Below are 22,294 nucleotides of genomic sequence, written 5' to 3'. Positions count from 1 at the left end.
GTTACTCACACTGTAAACCTTTGCTATAAATTCTGTATCTCATGATTTTATACTCCATAACCACCTGATGAAGGAGCGTTCCAAAAGCTAGTGTTTCCAAATAAACCTGTTGGACTATAATCTGGTGTTGTGTAATTTTTAACTTTATACACCCCAGTCCAACACCGGCATCTCCAAATCATACAAGGATGATTTGAGCTGTAGGGAGAGACTGAATCAGTGACTGAGGGGTGACCTTACAGAGTCATAGAGACGTGCAGCATGGAAACAGACCCTGATGAAGGGCTTATGCTTGAAATATCAACTCTCCTGCTCCTCGGATGTTGCCTGACCAGCTATGATTTTCCAGCCCCACAATTTTTGACGAAGGGTGACCTTCTAGATTTTCATAAAATTACGAAGGGCATGTATAGGGTAAACAGACAAGGACTTTTTGCTGGGGTGGGGAAATCCAAAACTAGAGGGTATAGGTTTAAGGTGAGAGGGGAAAGATTTAAAAGGGACCCAAGGGCCAACTTTTCCACACAGAGGGTGTGTATGGCATGAGCTGCCAGAGGAAGTGGTAGATGCTGGTGCAATAACAACATTTAAAAGGCATCTAGATAGCTATATGAATAGGAAGAGTTTAGAGGGATGTGGGCCAAATGCTAGCAAATGGGACAAGATTAATTTAGGATAGCTGGATGATGTGGACGCATTGGACCAAAGGGTCTGTTTCAACGCTGCACATCTCTATGAGTCTATAAGTTTTTATAGAAGCCTATAATGTTCTAACAGGACTAGACATACTAAACAAAGAAATAATGTTCCTGATGACTGTGAAGTTCAGAACCAGGGAGCACAGTTTACAAATGCGGGTAGGCCATTTTGGATTGATCTGAGGAGAGACTTCTTACAGAGAGAACCTGTGGAATTCGCCGCCACAGAAAGTGCTTGAGGTACCGAAGTACAGTGAAAAGTTTTGCTTTGCGAGCAGTACAGGCAGATCATAGCAAACAAGGACATAAAGATCATACGGTGCTTAGACAGAGTGAGACATACAATGTTGCAGCAGCACAAGAGAGGCACAAACAAGGTCAATATTAGAAGGAAATTTCCATAGTTCTTCAGCACAAAAATAGGAACAAGATGGATGAATAATCATATTGAATGACAGAACAAATATGAAGGATTGAGTGCTCCTATTTCATATGTTTCTATGAAAGAATGTTTAACTAGCAACTAGCAACTAGCAACTAGCAACTAGCAACTAGCCTTTCAAATGTGTATCCGATTCAACAAAGCAGTCTCTCCCTCACAAGAGCAAAGCTGCCAATAGGAATAGTGGGATTTCTTGGACGGCGATGTTCTAAAACTGGTCACATGAAACTTTAAACACGGAACAAAATCTCACCTCCGTGTCCTGGAGCTGGAGTGAGCTGAACCTTCCAGTTTCCTTTTCCTGTGTAGTTTGAACACTTGAAGTTGACTTAATGGATGACTTGAGCAAACAACACTAAAATGATTGGTCAACCAGTCTATCAGGATTTAAAATACCAACATCCTGGATAATTACACAAAGCAGCACATGAGGAGATTATGAGGATCTGTCTCTTTGATTTTCATAGGACTTACAACTGAACTGGACGATTTTATAGACTTGAGCTAATAACTGGAAACTGCTTTCCTGACAGATAGGATGAATTTACAAGAGAGAATATGTTAGCTCCTTAATGCAACATTCTCCAGGGGTTGATTGACAATTTCTCCCATGAACTATTATCAACACCACTTCAACTCAACAGCACTCAGCCCTTTATGCTGCCTATTTAACATATTTGCAAAATATAATCAGGGATTGAAAGCAGAGCTTTAAAGTCATTCACATCCTCGCTACAATCCTGATGTCTCTTAATTTACATTTCTCAACAGCACTATCCAACCCACTTGCAGCCTGTAGTAACACAGTGTCGAAAATGACAGGTTAGCAACTGCTACATTTAAAATGACATCTCTGTCACAACATTCAACAGTGAAGAGGCCATTTACATCACCAAAGCCTCCAGCTAATGATTATAACAAAATACCTACAAACTCACACTTTGTTAACTCAAGAAAACCTAGTTAATTTGGCTCCTGTTTAAAATGTATTTTCATTTGGTCTGGGAGAAAGGTATCCACCAGGGAAAGAACCTGTTTCTTTTTCAATTAAGCTTTTTGGAACTGAGAGTTGGGTGAGTAAAGAATGGGAGATAGTGAGGTCTGCAGATGTTGGAGAAGTCGGAGTTGATAAAGTGTGGTGTTGGAAAAAGCCCAACAGGTCAGCCAAGAGATTCGATGTTTCAGGCAGAATCCTTCATCAGGACTCACAAAGTCACCCCTTAGCCTCTGACGCTCCAGGGAAAACAGGCCAAGCCTATTCAACCTCTCCTTATAGCTCAAATTCTCCAAACATGGCAACATCCCTGTAAATTATTTCTGAACCCTTTCAAGTTTCACAATATCCTTCCAGTGGCGTGCCACAATGTTCGGTGCTGGGTCACTACTTTTCATCATTTACAAAAATGATTTGCATGTAAGCAGAAGAGGTATAGTTAGTAAGTTTGCAGATGACATCAAACTTGGAGGTGTAGTGGACAGCAAAGAAGGTTACCTCAGATTATAAATGGATCTTGATCAGATGGGCCAATAGGCTGAGAAGTGGCAGATGGAGTTTAATTTAGATAAATGCGAGTTGTTGCATTTTTGGAAAACAAATCTCAGCAGGTCATATACACTAAATGGTAAGGTCCTAGGGAGTGTTGATGAATAAAGAGACCTTGGAGTGCAAGTTCATAGCTCCTTGAAAGTGGAGTCGTAGGTAGATAGGATAGTGAAGGAGGTACTTGGTATGCTTTCCTTTATTGGTCAGAGTATTGATACAGGAGTTGGGAGGTCATATTGCGGCTGTACAGGGCATTGATTAGGCCACTTTTAGTGTATAAGTTCTTCTGTCATTGCTTTCCCAAAATGCAGCACCTTGCATTTATCTACATTAAACTCCATCTGCCACTTCTCAGCCCACTGGCTCATCTGATCAAGATCCCATTGTACTCTAAGGTAACCTTCTTCACTGTCCACTACACCTCTAATGTTAGTGTCATCTGCAAACTTACTAACTGTGCCTCTTCTGCTTACATCCAAATTATTTATATAAATGATGAAACATAGTGGACCCAGCACTGATCCTTGTGGCACTCCACTGGTCATAGATCACCAGTCTGAAAAACAACCCTCCACCACCACCCTCTGTCTTCTATCTTGGAGCCAATTCTGTACCCAAATGGCTAGTTCTCTCTGTATTCCATGAGATCTAATCTTGCTAACTGGTCTCCCATGGGGAACCTTGTTGAATGCCTTACTGAAGTCCATATGGATCATGTCTACTGCTTTGCTGTCATCACTCCTCTTTGTTACTTCTTCAAAAAACTGAATAAAGTTTTTGAGACATGATTTCCCATGCACAAAGCCATGTTGACTATCCCTAGTCAGTCCTTGCTTTTCTAAATACATGTAAATCCTGTCCCTCAGGATTCCCTCCAACAACTTGTGGGCGGCACGGTGGCACAGTGGTTAGCACTGCTGCCTCACAGCGCCTGAGACCCGGGTTCATTTCCTGACTCAGGCGACTGACTGTGTGGAGTTTGCACATTCTCCCCGTGTCTGCGTGGGTTTCCTCCGGGTGCTCCGGTTTCCTCCCACAGTCCAAAGATGTGCGGGTCAGGTGAATTGGCCATGCTAAATTGCCTGTAGTGTTAGGTAAGGGGTAAGTGTGGGTGTATGGGTGGGTTGCGCCTCGGCGGGTCGGTGTGGACTTGTTGGGCCGAAGGGCCTGTTTCCACACTGTAAGTAATCTAATCTAATCTAACTTGCCCACCACTGACATCAGGCTCATTGGTCTTTAGTTCCTTTGCTTGCCTTACCACCTTTCTGGAATAGTGGCACCATGCTAGCCGACCTCCAGTCTTCTGGCACCTCACCTGTGACTATCAATGATATAAGTATCTCAGCAAGGGACCCAGCAATCACTTCCCTAGCTTCCCACAGAGTTCTACATTACACCTGAACAGGTCCTGGGGATCTATCCATTTGTATGCATTTGAAGACAGCCAGCACTTCCTCCTCTGTAATATCGCAAACTTACCTGCCTCCACCACCATCTCAGGTCGTACATTCTGCATTTTTACTGCTCTCTTGGGCAAAATATTTCCTTGCACATTCCCTTTAGCCACTTGCTCCTCACCTTCAGCCTATGCCTTCTGGTCTTAGACACGTCTGTCATGGGGAAGACATTCTCATGATTTACTCTGTCTATACCGCCCATAATCTTATATACCTCAATCTTTATTAGAGAACCTTTTAACTCTTTTCATTATGAAAATATGGTGAAAATACCAACATTTTTTTTCTTGTAACTTCTGCTGTCAAAATTCCACAGTTGCAGTGGAAGTCTTTGGAAGTCATTAATGAAACTATCGAGGGATTCCCCTGGATGCTCAACTCTCTGTCAAATTATAGCCATTCAAGAATTTTGCTCACTTTAACTTTGTGTAATTATCAGAAGCTGTGGAAACTTCTTCAAATGTACCTGTGCTTTTGTTTATGCCTTGACAATTCTTCATGATATCAAAGCTATTACATGTTTCATTTTGCTTAGAAGGGTTCTGAGGACGACTCATAGAATCATAGAGATGTGCAACACAGAAACAGACCCTTCGGTCCAACCCATCTATGTGGACCAGATATCCTAACCTAATCTAGTCCCATTTGCTAGCACGTGGCCCATATCCCTACTGTGCTGCTAATTAAACCTGTTGGACTTTAACTTGGTGTTGCGTGATTTAACTTTATTAATTCCCTGCTTTTGTACTCAATACCTCTGTTATTCACATTATTTGGTTTCCATACCAGCAACACCTCAATGTCAAAATTATTCTATTGTTTCAATCCTCCCTATCTTTACAGTTTTTTTTAGTCATTCACCCTTCTAACAGCTTTACTGAATTAATCCTGCTGTCTGCAACTCTAATCAAATTCTATTCTGGCTGATTCACAAGTTTGCAACTTTAATAATAACCCTTGTTTCTTTCAAAGGTGGTTTTTTTTTTCCCCTGATGGTTCCAATTGTCTGCCTTTTCAAGAAAATGCTTCCTTTTTAACCATTGCTCAAATAACAGTTCTCCTGCTGTTTTCTGGTCTTGAAAAAATCTCCTCTTTCCTCCTCTATCAGACTTCGTCTGCTTAATCTTTGAATCTGCCCCTTTGTCACTTTAATTCTAGCCTTACAATGCAACATTGAATTGAGTAGCTTCGGTGGTCCTTGATTATTCTTATTGTAGCCATGCCTGTGTCTCCTGCTTGCTAGCATGGTAATACACAATCTGAACTAGAAGTACTTTTCTTTACTTCTAGCTTACCCTGTCTACAATCTGTGCTGCAGCTTTTAAAGTTTTCACTTGCTCATCAGAGATTTCAACTTTTCTCACAAAGCCTTCAATTGCTCTTCAGTCTCTAGGCTCAGGAATGCTCCTCACTGATGCTCAAAGCAACCAGGAACTGCCTTATATTGCTGAATGCTCCAGCTCCAAGAATTTCCTATTTCTCCCACAACATTTCTCTTACCAGGTCTGCAATTGTTTCGCTATTGACTGGATTCCGCTTTGTTGAATTCAGTCACAAAGTTCTCTCCTGTGGGAGTTCTTGGATGTGCAGCTGTTCTTGCTGCCGACTGCATGATCAGGATTCTTAAAGTTACCCATAAAAGATGCTTAGACCTCTACAGCTGCCAGCAGGTGGCATGAGGCAGTTCAATGGAATCCACACTGCTGCTCGCCATGTCGTATGAGGTCTCTTCAAGAGCATGTTATATGAATCTGTCTGCCCTGTTACTATCTGCTGCCATCATCTTCCTTTTGAACAGAAATCTATGTGTTCTGGTGTGATACAGGACCTCTACTTATTTGTCTAACAATTTGGTGCCCTTGCCATAGACAAGATGTGATTTATTGCGTATTAGCAATAAAATACCATAAGACCATGACCATGTGATAAAGGAGCAGTATTTGACCTGTCGAGTCTGCTCCACCATTTGATCATGACTGATGCATTTCTCAACCCCATTCCCCACCTTCTCCTGTAAAACTTGATCCCCAACTAATCAAGAACCTATCTATCTCTGTCTTAAAGACACACAATGACTTGGCCTCCACTACCCTCTGAGGGTTCCACAGATTCACCACCCTCTAGCTAAAAAGATTCCTCATCATCTCATTCTAAAGGATCATCCCTTCACTCTGAGGCTGTCAGGTCCTAGTTTCTCCTGCTAGTGGGAACATCTTCTTCATGTCACCTCTATCCAGGCTTCTCAGTATTCTGTAAGTTTCAATCATATTCCCCGCCTTCATCCTTCTAAACTCCATCGAGTGCAGACCCAGAGTCCTCAATTGCTCAGCATATAGATCACAGAATCCCTACAGTCCACACCGACCCTCTGAAAACTAACCCATACAAATCCATTCCCCTACCCTATTACTCTACATTTACCCCTAAATATCATCCTAGACACTGTGGGCAATTTAACACGGCCAATTCACCTAACCTGCACAGCTTTGGATTGTGGGAGGAAATGGATGCATCTGGAGGAAACTCACACAGACATGGGGAAAATATGCAGACTCCACACTGACAGACGCATGAGGCTGGAATCAAACTCTTTCCCTGGTGCTGTGAGGCAGCAGTGCAAACCACTGAGCTACCCAAGTGACACACCCTTCACCCCCGGGATCATTCTTGGAAACCTCCTCTGGACTCCCTCCAACATTAGCACACTCTTCCTTAGATACGATGTCCAAACAACTCACAATATTCCAAATGCAGTCTATCCAGAGCCTTGTACATCTTCAGCAGTACATCTCTGCTCTTGTCTCTTAGCCCTGTCACAATGAAAACTAACATTCCCTTTGTGTTCACAATTGCCAACTGCAGTTGCATGTTAATCTTAAGACAATTCTGAACTAGGACTAATACGGAACAATGACCTTCCTGATAAAGGGCTTTTGCCCGAAACGTCGATCTTCCTACTCCTCGGATACTGCCTGACCTGCTGTGCTTTTCCAGCACCACTCTGATCTAAACTCTGGTTTCCAGCATCTGCAGTCTTCACTTTTGCCTAATACTAAACAGGCCTGATACTGTTACAGATCCTTTGAAGAGGGCCAGAATGATAGGATTCATGATTTTGAGATCTCAGGCTGTTCTCCTATAAGGTCCATGTGGCATTATCATAATGTTTTGTACTTAAATCACTCCTCAGTCATCATCATTTCAGACTCTTACCATTTTTCACCACAGTGATTCTAAGGCAGTACAAGCAGAGAGTGCTGGAGTTGTTCAGCAGATCAGATAGCACTTGTAGTGAAAGAAACAAGGTCAATGTTTCAAGTCCAATGTGACTCTTCTTCAGAATTTCTGTTAAGTTTCTCCAGCCTTTTTGTTTTATTCCAAAGCTTCAGACTCACTGTATTTTAGTGCTTTTAAAGCAGTGGATTAAAGAGAGGCAGTCTCAGTATGATCTATAAGTTTAATAGGCAGAAAAGGCAATGACCCAAAACAGATGAGAACGATTTGAAAAGTCCCAGAATGAACCCACAGAGGGTAACAGTTATTTATCTCAATGGTTGGATGCGACAGTCTCCCTGCCATGGTTTACTGGTTCCAGGTCAAATAAACAGAAGCTAATTTCACAACTGCAAGTGGTGCTTGTTGTATTATTGGCTCTTAACATAAACGCATCAAGCCTCTGGGGTGGCACAACAGCTCAGTGGTTAGTAATGTTGCTTTACAATACCAGGGACCCGGGGTTGATCCCACCTTTCGGTGACTGTGTGGAATTTACACATTCTCCCTGTATCCGCATAGGTCGTCTCCCACAATCCAAAGGTGCTCAGGTTAGATGGATTGGTCATGGGAAACATGGGCCACAGGGATGGGAGGTGTGGGTCTGTTTGGGCTCAGTGGGCCGAATGCCCTGTTTCTACAGAGTAAGAATTCTACTAAGGGAAAACACAATCCTGTTTCTAGTCTATCCAGTCCTGTCAGACTGTTTTACCTTTCATTCTTCTGAGCTCTCAGTGAATCCAGGCCTAGCTGACACAGTCTCTCCTCATGTGACAGTCCTACCATCCCAGAAGGTAGTCTGGTGAACCTTCATTGGGTGCCTTTTCTGACCGTGATCAGTTCAAATATGAATCATGAGATCCCATCTTCTCAGGTATTAAGAATATCTTGTATAAGATTCTTTGTTTGATTGATATCGTTAACAGAGACAACAGGCCAACACTGCCTTGGGTTTGTTGACCCAAGAGCACACTGTACAAAAATTTCTTAGTAAGTGGAAGAGTTCATGAGATTTTTAGATTAGATTCCCTACAGTGTGGAAACAGGCTCTTCGGCCCAACAAGTCCACACTGCCCCTCCGAAGAGTAACCCACCCAGACCCATTCCCCTACATTTACCCCTGACTAATGCATCTAACACTATGGGCAATTTAGTATGGCAAAATTCACCTGACCTGCACATCTTTGGACTCTGGGAGAAAACTGGAGCACCCGGAGGAAACCCACACAGACACAGGGAGAATGTGCAAACTCCGCACAGACAGTCGCCCGAGGCTGGAATCAATTCCAAATGTCTCAAATTCAGTAAATCAGTTTCCAGAGCCTTGTCACTTCAGGGGATGTGGACATTACAGCCACTGTGAGAAAGGGAAGACTGCAGATACTGGAGATCAGAGCTTAAAAATGTGTTGCTGGAAAAGCGCAGCAGGTCAGGCAGCATCAAAGGAGCAGGAGAATTGACGTTTCCTGAAGAAGGGCTTATGCCCGAAACGTCAATTCTCCTGCTCCTTTGATGCTGCCTGACTTGCTGCGCTTTTCCAGCAACACATTACAGCCACTGTCCACATTTAAAATTCATTTAGGCTAGGTCAGCATTTATTGCCCATCCCTAATTACCCAGAGGGTAGTTAAGAGTCAACCACATTGCTGTGGGTCTGAAGTCACATCTAGGCCAGTCCAGGTAAGGATGGCAGTTTCCTTCCCGAGAAGATGTTAATGAACCAGATGGGTTTTTCCTGACAATGAACAATGCTTTCATGATCATCATGAGATTATTAATTCCAGATTTTAATTAAATTGAAGTTCCACCTCCTGCCAAAGTGAGATTTGGACCAGGATCCCCAGGCCATTATCTTGGTCGCTGTATTAATAGCCCAGCAACAAAAATCACTAGGCCGTCACATCACCTTGCTTACAGTGGAATAGTGAGTTGAGTTTTTGAACTGCAGTTGATTAGCCATACTAAATTGCACATGGCATCCAAGGATGTGTAGGCTAGGTGGATTAGCCATGGGAAATGCAGGGTTACGTGGATAAGCTAGTGGGGTAACTCTGGGTGGGATGATTTTCGGAGGGTCGGTGTGGACTCAATGGCTGAATGACCTGCTTCCACATCATAGGTATTCTATGATTCTATATGGTGTCAGTACACTCACAGTACTCTGAGGGAGAGAGTTTCAGGATTTTCATCCAGCAGTAGAATACAAACAAACAGATGGTTCCAAAGTCAGGTCACGGTGTGTGATTTGGAGGTAAATGTGCAGGTTAGGGAGCCAAATTAACAAAATGATTGAGGCACAGTCTGTACTCAGATTACACCAGTGTCCAACAAAATACAGACTACGCCAAGGTCATCTCAGGGTCATGTAAGCTGCCACTAGGTTCTTTTTGTTATTTGCTGAATTAACGCCACACTGCCAAAAGCAGTAAGTTTCCCCTCTGGCAGATTTGTTCTTTGTCCCAGGTTGACAGTTTGCTCTTGCTAATGTATTGCTTAAGCAGAGTTCTGTCACTCTTAGAAACAGGGCTCCATTGGAGACCGTTACCAAATGCCAAGAAGAAGTGTCATATAAAAATGAAGTGCCTGAGTTAAATACATTGGGAAACTGTATGTGAGTAATTTGAGGCATTGCTTGAGCTAAGTATCGCATTCTTGGGAAGGGAAAGGTGACTTTGTGTCGACAGTTTTCAAAGCTCTCCACCACTAGAGTTTTCCTTATGTCGTAACTGGGTCTGTCATAGTGTTGGTGAAGATTAATCAATGATAGGTCAACACCTCCATTAGTATTATATCATGTGAGCACAAGGATGCTGGAGGGCAAACTAGATGGAAGTTGGCCATTTGCAGTCTAAGAATTCACTTGCACATGTAGCAAAGTGAAAGGTGGGTAAATGTACCCTGAGTAACCTTGACTAATTTGCAGTAACCCTTTTTAACTCAGGTACTTTACACAATGAGATAGACAAAGGAGACATGGGTCAGTAGCGGGTCGGACACAACCTTGTTGAACACTTTATCAAGGAAAAACAATACTTTTTAGAGTCTACTGTTTTACTTGAATTAAACTCTATTGAAAATTCTCAGTCTCTCCGCAAGATTTTTCAGTAAAAAGTCTTAAATCACTGAGTAAACAGTTTCAAGTCTACAGTGGAGTTAATGTTTCTGGTCCAGTGACCCTTCCACAGAACGGATGGTAGCTAGGAAAATTGTGGTTTTCATGCAAAATATAGAGTGGGGGGGGGGGGAGTTAAGGAGTAAGGTGTTTACCATCAGTTCTGAGGAAGGGTTACCTGACCCGAAACGTTAACTCTGATTTCTCTTCACAGATGCTGCCAGACCTGTTGAGCCTTTCCAGCATCTTCTGTGTTTGTTTCTGATTTACAGCATTCACAGCTCTTTCAGTTTTAATCAAATCTACAGTACTTCTGACATGCACTTCCCAGGAATTCCTGTGTCCCTATCATAGAAACATAGATGATAGGAGCAGGAAGAGGCCATTCAGCCCTTCAAGCCTGCTCAGCCAGTCATCCTGATCATGGCTGATCATCCAACTCAATAGCCTAATCCTGCTTTCTCACCATAACCTTTGACCCTATTCACCCCAAGTACTATATCTATATGTCTCTTGAATACATTCAATGTTTTGGCATCAACAACTTCCTGTGATAATGAATTCCACAGGATCATCACCCACTGGGTCAAGGAATGTCTCTTCATTTCTGTCCTAAATGGTCTACCCCAAATCCTCAGACTGTGACCTGCCATTGGGAAGATCCTCCTTGTATCTACCCTGTCTAGTCATGTTAGGCTTTTGTAAGTCTCCATGAGATTGTTCCTCATTTATCTGAAGTCTAGCAAAAACAATCCTAACCTAGTCAACCTCTCCTCATATGTCAGTCCCACCATCCCTGGAATCAGCCTGGGAAACCTTCGCTGCATTCCCTTGAGAACAAGAGCGTCCTTCCTCAGAAAAGGAGACCAAATTGAGCACAATGTTCTAGGTGCAGACACACCAAGGCCCTGTATAACTGCAACAACCCATCCCTGCTCCTGTACTCGAAACCTCTTGCAATGAAGGCCAACAGGCCATTTGCCTTCTTTACTGCCTGACAATTTGAAAAGGACCCATTAATTCGTACTCTTTGTTTCCTCTCTGCCAACCAGTTTTCTATTCATCTCAATGCATTTACATAAATGATTTGGATGTGAGCATAAGAGGTACAGTTAGTAAATTTGCAGATGACGTCAAAATTGGAGGTGCAGTGGACAGCGAAGAGGGTTACCTCAGATTACAACAGGATCTTGACCAAATTGGCCAATGGGCTGAGTAATGGCAGATGGAGTTTAATTCAGATAAATGCAAGGTGCTGCATTTTAGGAAAGCAAATCTTAGCAGGACTTATACAGTGAATGGTAAGGTCCTAGGGAGTATTGCTGAACTAAGAGACCTTGGAGTGCGGGTTCATAGCTCCGTGAAAGTGGAGTTGCAGGTAGATAGAATAGTGAAGAAGGCATTTGGTATGCTTTCCTTTATTGGTCAGTGTATTGAGTACAGGAGTTGGTAGATCATGTTGTGGCTGTACAGGACATTGGTTAGGCCACTGTTGGAATATTGCATGCAGTTCTGGTATCCTTCCTATCGGAAAGATGTTGTGAAGCTTGAAAGGGTTCAGAGAAGATTTACAAGGATGTTGCCAGGGTTGGAGAATTTGAGCTACAGGGAGAGGCTGAACAGGCTGGGGTTGTTTTCCTTGGAGCGTTGGAGGCTGAGGGGTGACCTTATAGAGGTTTACAAAATTATGAGGGGCATGGATAGGGTAAATAAGCAAAGTCTTTTCCCTGGGGTCAGGGAGTCCAGAACTAGAGGGCATAGGTTTAGGGTGAGAGGGGAAAGATATAAAAGAGACCTACAGGGAACTTTTTCACGCAGAGGGTGGTATGTGTATGGAATGAGCTGCCAGAGGATGTGGTGGAGGCTGGTACAATTGCAACATTTAAGAGGCATTTGGATGGGTATATGAATAGGAAGGTTTTGGAGGGATATGGGCCAGGTGCTGGCAGGTGGGACTAGATTGGATTGCGATATCTGGTCGGTGTGGACAGGTTGGGCCGAAGGGTCTGTTTCTGTGCTGTACATCTCTATGAGTCTATGACTTCCCCCTGTCCCATGCACTTTAATCTTGCACAATAATCTCTTATGCGGGACTTGGTAAATGTTTTCTGAAAGTCCAAATGTACCACATCGACTGCCCCCTACCGTGAATTCTACTACTTACATTTTCATAGAATTCCAACAGATTTGTCAAGCATGATTTCCCACCATAAGTCCATGCTGACTCTATTTGATCCTGTCATCCTTTCTAAATGCTCCACTATAAAGTCCTTGAAAATGGATTTGAGAATTTTCCACTATCACTTGAACTGTTTGTGTGAAAGGACTGGAACACCTGTCTGATGTTTCAGGATGATACAGTCGGCGATTCGGCCTTCCCATCCTTGTCTCAGGCTGGTTCTGGTCTTTGCGTTGCCTCTAGTCTGGGTCTGGTCAGTTCGATGATGGTGGTAACGAAGCACAAGGAGCTAGAGATGTTGTGCAGCTTGGTTGAAGGTGCTGTCTGGAGACAATGTTCAAAAAGGTGCAAAAGGCAGAGAGAGCTCCCTTCCCAAATGTTCTGTGGCCTGGGGCAGGAAGGCTCAATAAGATGTTTTTCACTCATTCACAGGACAACGGCATCATTGGCTAGACTAGCATTCATTAGGAACAAAAACAGAAATTGCTGGTCAGCAGGTCTGGCAGCATCTATGAAGAGGAATCAGAGGTAACATTTTGGATCAGGCGACTGTTCCTCAGAATGGTTGGTGAACACCTCAGTCTTTAACCCCTTCCCCCCACTCTATCTTTGCATTAAAGCCAACATTTTCCTAGCTACCACCTGTTCTGAGGAAGGGTCACCGGACCAGAAACGTTAACCCTAGTGTGGAGAGAAATCAGAGTTAACGTTTCGGGTTGAGTGACCCGGTAATGAGCTTTTCCAGCAATTTCTGCTTTTATTTCTGATTTACAGCATCTGCAGTTCTTTTGGTTTTTATTCATTGTTTATTAGACCCATCCCTAATACCATGAAAAGTGTTGTATCTTATTGCCACTCTCTGGTGCCACTTTACATGGTATTTTGTATTAAAACACATGTGACAATAAATAAATCAATGAGTCCAGTTGCTGTGGTGCCATAGCTACCAGTGAAACAGGTAGGACCAGCTCAGAGGTTTTATTTTGGAATTATGTGCAGCAAGAAGTAAAAAGCTGACTCTAAAAAGGTAATAATCTTTGGACTATTTCTTCTAGAGACCTCTCCTTATAAACTGCAATTTGTACTTTCTAGAGTGAACGCTGTGGCACTTGAAGTTCCTTTTATCTCTGGATTATTACCTGAGCCATGAGTAATTTGGCAAAGGTTAAATAAGATTCAAGAGTTGAATGCATGGTGGAGAGACTGATGTTGGAGGTTAGTGCTTGCAGCACCATCACTGGTGAACGTTGGAGATGTACTGTTGGGTAGGTTTTCAACAAAACATGTTGAGATCAATATTCTGGTGGGTGGATCAATATGGATACACACACATATTAAAAACTGATGTTTGCTCTTTTTGTAACAGCATAATCTTGCTTCCTATTAAGAAAGGACATAATAGCGTGAGAAACAGTACAGTGAAGGTTCACTTGCTTGACTGCTGGGATGAAGAGGTTATCTTAGGTGGAAAGGTTGAACAGGTTGGGTTTGTGTGCAATGGTGTTTAGAAGAATGAGAAAGTGATATCATAGAGTCACAGAGCTGTACAGCACAGAGAGAGACGTTTCAGTTCAATGTCAACCAGAAATTCTAAACTGATCTAATCCTATTTGCCAGCACTCGGCCCATATCCCTCTAAACCCTTCCTATTCATATACCCATCCAGATGCCTTTTAAATGTTGTAATTGTACCAGCCTCCACCACAGCTTATTCCATATGCGCAGCCCCCTCTGCATGAAAATGTTGTCCCTTAGGTCTTTATTATATCATTCCCCTCTCACCTTAAACCTATGCCCTCTAGTTCTGGACTCCCATATCCTGAGGAAAAGATCTTGACTGTTCACCCTATCCAATTCCCTCATAATTTTACAAACTTCTGTAAGCTCAATCCTCAGCCTTCGACACTACAGGGAAAACAGCCCCCACCTATTCAGCCTCTCCCTGTAGCTCAAACCCTCCAACCCTGGCAACATCCTTGTAAATCTTTTCTGAACCCTTTCAAGTTTCACAACATCTTTCCAATTGGAAGGAGACCAGAATTGCATGCAATATTCCAACAGTGGCCTAACTTATGTTCTGTACAGCCACAACATGACCTCCCAACTCCTGTCCTCAATGCACTGACCAATACTCTTAATGAAATGTGTACCATGTTGAGAGGCTTGACTAGGTGGATGCCGACAGGATATTTGCCTTTGCAGGAGAGACTCGGCACAGAGTTAATAAAAAGAGGAATCTTCCAATTAAGACAGAGATGAGGAGATTTTTTTTCAGTCTATAGGTTATGTTTCTGAGGAATTCACACCCTCACAGAATGGACACTGAGAATGTTTAAGGCTCAGGCAAGTAGACCCTTGACCAATAAAGGAGTCAAAGGGTGGGTTCGGAAAGTGGAGCAGAGGCCACAATTAGATCAGTTTACCTTGTCAAATGGTAAACAGTGCAGTGCTGGAAAAGCGCAGCCGGCCAGGCAGCATCCGAGTGCAGGAGAGTTGACGTTTCAGGCATAACGCCCTTCATCAGGAATGTCCTGATGAAGAGTTTATGCTTGAAACATTGACCCTTCTGCTCCTCGGATGCTGCCTGACCTGTTGTGCTTTTCCAGCACTGCACTTTTTGACTCTGATCTCCAGCATCTGCAGTCCTCACTTTCTCCTTGTCAAATGGTAAAACAGCTTGAGGGGCTGAAAGGCCTCCTTCTTCCCCAAATTCACATATTTTACGTTCATATTGAAACTACTTCATAGAGACTTAAATTGGGTGGCATTAGTTTCTCCACAATTTTGAGAAAACAATTACAATTCTGGCTTTAAAAAAATCAGTTTGGTGGTTTGTGCTAATGTTCTGATTTAGCTGGATCACTGTGGACTTAATTGTTTTTTTTAAGCGACTAATAGGGAACAAAAAGGTTTGTTTGCATTTTCCACATTTATGGAATTAGTCGGTGTTGAAGAATCTTAGGATCACTGAATGACCCAGTGCAGGAGGAAGTCTGTCAGGACTGCCCTGAATCATGAAACTCTCCACTTAATTAATCCCATTACTGGCCTTTCTTTCAAAATGCTGCAAGCATTTTCCCTTTTAGGTATTTATCCAAGCAACTTCAATCAGGTTGTGAAATTGTGTCATCTAATTTATGATGTGTTCAGAGTATTTTATCTCATCAGTGAGATAACTGAGATCAATGTTAAAATATGGAAGTGAAAATATTATTCACTGTAATGACTTCCTCGGCATTTTAAAAGGTGCAGATTTCATCATTGTTCTTTCTGGGAGATTTAGCGGATGATTGCGACTCCTGTGTGAGACAGTATGTTTCAAAATGGTGCTACAAATAATTTAGGAAATGCACTTTCCTCTATGCTGTGTTCAACTTGAAGCCATGGGGCCAAGGTTCCAGGAGCGAGGGAAAAGACTGAAATGAATCAATTTATAACCAAGTAAATAATGTTTACTTGATTTTACAAAAAAAATTAAGAAGGTTTCCCCATGAATTTCTGCCTGACAGCTTTGTTGCAAGGCAGGGGAACTGTCCTATTTGAAAGCTTCAGAAAGCCTGTGGCTTGTTTTTTTAAATATCTATTTATGGGATTTTGATAATTACATTCAATGGATTGGTGCAGCTGTCTGTCTCACTGGTAAATGCGAGAATGCTAGCTATTAGAAGATGTAGTGTGGTCAGACCCACCTGCAAGTGAGTCCAATAACTTTATTCACCAGACTTCCCAATTATATAACTTCAGTTCGCCTAGTGCTTTTTACTTTATTCATTCCTAGGATGATGGCATCACTGGCTAGGCTAGCATTTATTGCCCATGCCTGATTGCCCAGTGGGCAATTAAGAGTCAACAGCATTGCCATGGTTCTGGAGTCACACGAAAGCCAGACCAGGTAAGGATGGTAGCTTCCCTTCCCTAAAGGACATTAGTGGACCAAATGGAGTTTTCTCTGGCATTTGACAATGGATTCATGGCCATCATTAGGCTCTTAATTTCAGATGATTTTATTGCATTCAAATTCCACCATTTGCCTTGGTAGGATTTGAACACATGTCCTCAGAACATTACTTGGGTCTCTGGATTAGCTGTTCAGTGTTAATGCCACTAAGGCATTGTCTCCTCCTTTAAATGCTTCCGGCACCTCTTTTTCAGAAATAATCTGTGGGATAGCTTCTGCTAATTTACTCGCTGGAATAGATTCTCTCGGTATCTCAGGGTACTGCACAGATTACATCATTATGTCAGTGATAAGTAACAGAGTTGGCTCAATGTATGTATGGCTGATTTCTTCATCATCTACATGCTAACCTATAAAATTCTAACAGGAATGGACAGGATAAATGCGGGAAGGATATTCCAAAGACTGGGGAGTCCAGAATTAGGGGTCATATCGTAAGGAGACGGAATAAGCCATTTAGCACTGAGCTGTGGAAACATTCCTTCACCAAGAGAACTCAATCACCGAAAGGCCAAAGCATTGAACGTTTTCACCAAAGAGTTAAATCTAATTCTTCTGACTCAAGGGTTGACAGGGTATCGGGAGAAAGTGTGGACAGGACACTGGGTTGGATGATCAGCCACGATCATATTGGATTGCAGAACAGGCCAGAAGGGCCTAACTTTGATGTTTCTATTCAATTTAAGCCTCTTGAACATCCTGATTTATACTTTCCACCACTGGCGGCCATATCTTCAGGTGACGGACACTGAGCTCTGAAATTCTCTACTTACACATCATCGTCATTCTAACCCACTTATCTCATTTAAGATACTCCTTAAATGTCCAAGCTTTTGGACACCTGTCCTAATATGTCCTTACGTAGTCCAGTGTCACACTATAATTTCATCATGGTCCAATGAAGCACCTTTTGTTTTACATTGCTGGGGCTATAGAAATATGGGTTGTTGTTGTACAATAGCACAATCATTATATAACTGAACCCAGAGATATGGACTGTTGATCTAGAATTATGAAGTCAAATTTTCATATGCCAACAAGACAATTTTAAGTCAATTACGACGACAGTGCAACTAATATGTTGTGATACAAGCTCCCACCTGGTTCACTAATGGCCTGACAGAAAGGAAATCTGCTGGCCTTGGCCAGTCTGATTTTCTTTCTAGTGACCCCAAGTGGGTAAAACAGCAAGTCACTCATTCAAATAAAAAGGTTGCTTGGTTCCATCTTGTTGCGAGAAAAGAAAATGCACATCCCGTGAACGCATCAAAAAAAGTACATTGATGTTAACTTCAGGCAGGTCATGCTGTGTTGATGATTTACTTCCTGAATCCTGCAACAATAAGTGTATTTTTATGTCTTTATCTTGTGGATCTGTCATCTGTTGAATCTATGTAATCTGCCCATTCCCAGTCGCCTGTTTTCTGCATCCTACACAGATACAGTCTTGGAATTCCAACCTGGGTCACCTGCACAGTTTCTCAGCAATGCTGTCACAGTCATGTCAACTGCAGTGAGATAACTGAACAGCAGACCTGGAGAGTGTTACTGCAAACTACTCTGCATTAACCCAAAGCAGCAAATGGAACAGTTGCTTGCATTTTGCAGGGAGTTTTTCCAGCAATTATCACTCACCGTGGGGATGGTTATAAGTACACTTGTGTATAATACGGAACAGTCCTGTTTCACAGAAATAGAACACTTTCCTGTTCCGCATTCCACAGAAAAACAGGAAAATGCAAACTGCTGAGGAAGCCTACAGAAAGGTAACCATAGCAACACTAACATAGGAACCAAGAATTGTATGGAATGAGCTGCCAGAGGATGTAGTGGAGGCTGGTACAATTGCAACATTTAAGAGGCATTTGGATGGGTATATGAACAGGAAGGGTTTGGATGGATATGGGTCGGGTGCTTGCAGGTGGGACTAGATTGGGTTGGGATATCTGATCGCGTGGCCAGGTTGGACCAAAGAGTCTGTTTCCATGCTGTACATCTCTATGATGCTATGACTCTACGAATTCCCTTCCTACTCTGAGTTGTTTATGTTTATTTGAATATAGGTATGCGGGTAAAGAATTAATAATAAGGATCCATTATTCTACAGCTACAGTATACATGAACCATACACAAAAAGCAATTACTTTGTCTGTATTTCACTCAACTCCCTTTTTCCATCCCCTAGAAGACCACAAGGTCATAAGGAGCAGGAGTAGGCTATTCAGTCACTTGAGCCTGCTCCGCCATTCAATAGGCCCACCTCCACTTTCCTACCCTTTCCCTACAACCTTTGATCCCCCTGCTGATTAAGAATGTAATTCAGCATTAAATGTACACAAGGACTCTGCCCCTACAGCGCTCTGTGGCAAGGAACTCCAAAGACTCTCAACCCTCTGAGAGAAGAAATTCCTCCTCATCTCAGTCTTTATTCTGAGACGAATGCCCTCTGGACCTAGACTCTTCCATGAGAGGAAACATCCTCTCAGCATTGATCCCTTAAGAATCCTATATGTTTCAATGAGATCACCTCTCATTCTTATCTACTCCAGTGAGTAGAGTTCCAACCTGAAGAACATGTTCTTATGTTTAAGAACTTAAAATGCTGGAAATCTCAGCGAAGGACATCTAGACTCGAAATGTGGGAGTCGATAAAGTATGGAACTGGAGAAAGCACAGCGGGGCAGGTAACATCAAAAGAACAGGAGAGTTGGGGAGCAGGAGAGCAAGACTGGGGAGGGGGAAGGGGACTGAGAAATAAATAGAGGGAAGAGGGTGGATCTGGGGGAAAGGTAGGTGGAGTGGCGCTAAGTGGATGCAAATAAGAGGTGATTCTGATTGGTCGGTGGGAAGGGCGGAGCAGATAGGTGGTGAGGAAGATGGACAGGTTAGGTCAGGTGATGGGGTGGGGCAGGGCGTAGAGGAAAGGCTAGACCTGGGATGAGGTGGAGGGGTTGGGGAGATTTGGAAGCTGGTTGTGTCTGTATAGTTGTAAGCTCTCGAGGCGAAAGATGAGGTGTTCTTCCTCTAGTTTACCTGTGGCCTTATTCTGACGGTGGAGACGGCCCAGGATGGACATGTCGTTGTGGGAATGGCAGGGGGAGTTGAAATGGACAGCAAGCAGGAGGTGGGGTTGATTGGAGCATGCAGATGTTCCCTGAACCAGTCTCCGAGTTTACGCTTGGTCTCTCTGATGTAGAGGAGACCACATTGGGAGAAACGGATGCAGTAACTCAGTTTGGAGGGAATACAGGTAAAAAGATTTGAAACATTTTCTTTTCATGGATGAACCATTGTGAGCTCCAGACTTTTTTTTTTGGTTCATTTTTGCTCATGAGACAATCTCCCCATTCCAGGAATCATCCCAGTGAACCTTTTCTGAACTACTGTTGGAGATGAGGAAGGAAGTGGCAGGAGCTCAAACCCAATTTTTAATTCCTGCCTGGCCATAGGAGGGAAGTGCCAGAAGACAGGCAGACATCTGATGTGTGGTTCACTTTAAGGAGGGTTGTAGGGACAAATGAGAGAACTACAGATCAGCGACTATCCCATCAAAGGGGAGAGAAATGACTGGAGGAAATTCAGAAAGAATTCATCTCCATTTGAGGCTGGATAGCTCAGGTTATTTTAAAGCAGAAAAGGCTGAGGGGGGAACCTGATCGAGTTGGTTAAGATTATGAGGGGCATGGACAGGGTGAGTAGGAAACAGCTGTTACCCTTAGCTAAGTGTAAATCCGAGGGTGTAGTTTTAACTAGAAGGGCAGGAGGTTTAGAGAGAATTTGAGGAAAAATATTTTTCAGTCAGAGGATGGTGGGAATTTGGAATGCATTGCCTGGGAGGGCAGCAGAGTTGGATAATATCAAAATGCAGAAACATAAAAAATAGGTGCAGGAGTAGGCCATTCAGCCTACTGAATTCTATATAATCATGGCTGATCATGCAATCTTAGGATCCCTCTTCCGCTTTCTCTCCATACCCATTGATCTCTTCAGCTGCAAGCCACGTTCAGCTCCCTCTTGAGTATATCTAACAAATTGGCCCCAACAGCTTCCTGTGAGAAAGAATTCCACAGGTTTGTAACTCTCTGAGTGAAGAAATTCTTCCTCATCTCAGTCCTGAATGGCTTACCCTTAAAAGGGATATCTTCAGAAAGTACATGGGTCAGCAGTTGGCATGTCATAACGTTCAAAACTACGGGCTAAGAGCTGGAAAGTGGGATTAATACAGATAGGTTAGCACTGACTCGATGAGCTGAAGGGCCTCTTGTGTGCTGTTTGACTCTATGGGGATCACACAAGTTGTAGACACAGAGATTTAATGAAGTGGGTAAAAAAGATTAAATTCTTGTTCAGCATTACTGGAAGTGTCCTACTTTCCATTAACTCTGAAGCAAATTCAAGCCTCTGACAAAACACTGGAAAATATTCTCTGCTTTAAATATGCATTAGCACAATTTATAAAAAAAAAGTGCAGTTAGATAAGTGAAATGTAGCTAAAAATGTATAATAAACATTACATTTAGTTTGCATAAAATTTACACTTACATGAAGTGTGTTTACTTTCATAGTTGTCAAGGCATAGCACATTCTAAAATAAACACAGAGAACTCTGGGGAAACTCAGCAGGTGTGTGTGTGTATGTGTGTGTGCACGCGCGCGCGAGGGACAGAGTGTGTATGTTTGTCAGTGTATATGGTTTTGTGTGTATGTGAGAGTGTGTGTGTTTGTGTCTGTGTGTATGTGTGTGAGAGAGAGTGTGTGTTTGTGTCTGTGCCTATGTGTGTGAGAGAGTGTATGTGAGAGTGTGTGTGTTTGTGTCTGTGTATATGTGTGTAGAGTGTGTGCGTGAGAGAGTGTGTGTGTTTGTCTGTGTGTATGTGTGAGAGAGTATGTGAGAGATTGTGTGTCTGTGTTTTTGTGTGTGTGTGTGTGTGTGTGTGTGTGTGTGTGTATCCACTAACATGCCCATTCTCAATGATTGGCGAGTCAGTGCAAAAGACAAGATTGCAGCTTTTGCAACCAACCTTCAGCCATAAGTGCTGAGAGGATGATGCCTTTTGGCCTCATCTAGAGTCCTCTGTATCACTAATCTTCGGCCAATTTTATTCACTCCAGTAGATACCAAGAAAAATTGAAAGCCTTGTATCTTTCAACAGTACTGAGCTCCAGAACATTGCCAAGCTGTGCCAGTACAGCGACACCACTGACATTGACCCAACAATATGGAAAATTACCCCAGTATATTCTTCAGCTGCTTGATCAATGGCGTTCTCTCCATCCTAAAGTCAGAAGTGGAGATGTTCACTAATGATTTCAAAATGCTTAGTATCATTCATGACACCTCAGATACTAAACAAGTCTATGTCCAAATACAGCAAGACCTGGATAATATTAATGCTAGGGTTGACAAGTGGTGAGTAACATTCATGTCATGTAAATGCCAGGAAATGACCATCTCCAATAAGAAATAATTCATCTGTCACCTCTTGACATTCAATAGCATTACCATTATTAAAACCCCCAATAACTACAATCCAGGGGTTACCACTGATAGGAAACTAAACCAGATTAGCCAAATAAATTCTGTGACTAAAAGAGCAGGTTAGAGGAATCTTGCAGCAATTAACTCACTTAT

This window comes from Hemiscyllium ocellatum, chromosome 19 (assembly GCF_020745735.1).
Source record: "Hemiscyllium ocellatum isolate sHemOce1 chromosome 19, sHemOce1.pat.X.cur, whole genome shotgun sequence".
In the NCBI taxonomy this organism is placed as follows: Eukaryota; Metazoa; Chordata; class Chondrichthyes; order Orectolobiformes; family Hemiscylliidae; genus Hemiscyllium; species Hemiscyllium ocellatum.
The sequence above is the reverse complement of the archived record's forward strand: the minus strand, read 5'-3'. Positions refer to the sequence as shown.